Here is an 858-nt window from a genome sequence, read left to right as displayed (position 1 = left end):
TTTATTCCGTGGGCATCTCTTAATGGTCTTGCCTCATGCTTGGTCTCCTACTGAGAACAGATCTGAGTGATTTTATCCAGCAGATGTTTGACAAATTCTTCTGCATGGTCTTATAAATGATCATCTGAGCCCCCCTTCTCGAGGAAGAACCAGGTGACCTTGAACAGGGTTGTTGGCTGACACTGCAGATGAAATAAGACCAGAGAAATAGTGATGTTTTGGCGCTCTTTCTGCCATTAGGTAGGCCTCAATAGCAACTCTAACCTGTGTCCAGTTGGATTTGTTCTTGGTTTTCCTCCAGCAGCTCTAGCTGTTTTTTGGCCCTTTTCATTGCTCTCATCTTAATTCATGGGATTTCAGGAGCAATGGGCCAGGAGATACCAAGTGCCAGGGAAATCAGGAGATTCAGGCAGTTCAAATGAGTATAAAAATGTATTGCAAGCTTAAGCCTTCTATAAGAATCTGAGTTACTAACAGTCAAGGGAAATGAGTGGGAATTAAGGCATTCAAAGTGGGCTGGACTTAAATCTCTTGTGGGCGTGCATGGACTCGTGAGGCATTTGCCCCTCCGTCGCCTCGGCCTCAGCCTAGTCATGTCCTACAGGAGATGGTGCATAGATGTGATCTGCCCAAGGCCTCTGCTGCTTTCAGATTTAGGGTTTCATTTTCATTTTCATTTTATTAAATTTATACCCCGCCCTTCTCCCGTAGGACTCAGGGCGGCTTACAGCCAGTTAAAAACAATTTAATACAATACAATAGAAGTTTTAAAAATCATTAAAAATAAATATATAATCGGCCGCTACTACTAAAATTTGGCTAAAACCAATTTAAAATACCCCTAGGCCAGTCCTGCCC

The sequence above is a fragment of the Protobothrops mucrosquamatus genome, unplaced genomic scaffold, assembly GCF_001527695.2.
Source record: "Protobothrops mucrosquamatus isolate PMUCROS unplaced genomic scaffold, P.Mucros_1.0 scaffold823, whole genome shotgun sequence".
NCBI lineage: Eukaryota > Metazoa > Chordata > Lepidosauria > Squamata > Viperidae > Protobothrops > Protobothrops mucrosquamatus.
The sequence above is the reverse complement of the archived record's forward strand: the minus strand, read 5'-3'. Positions refer to the sequence as shown.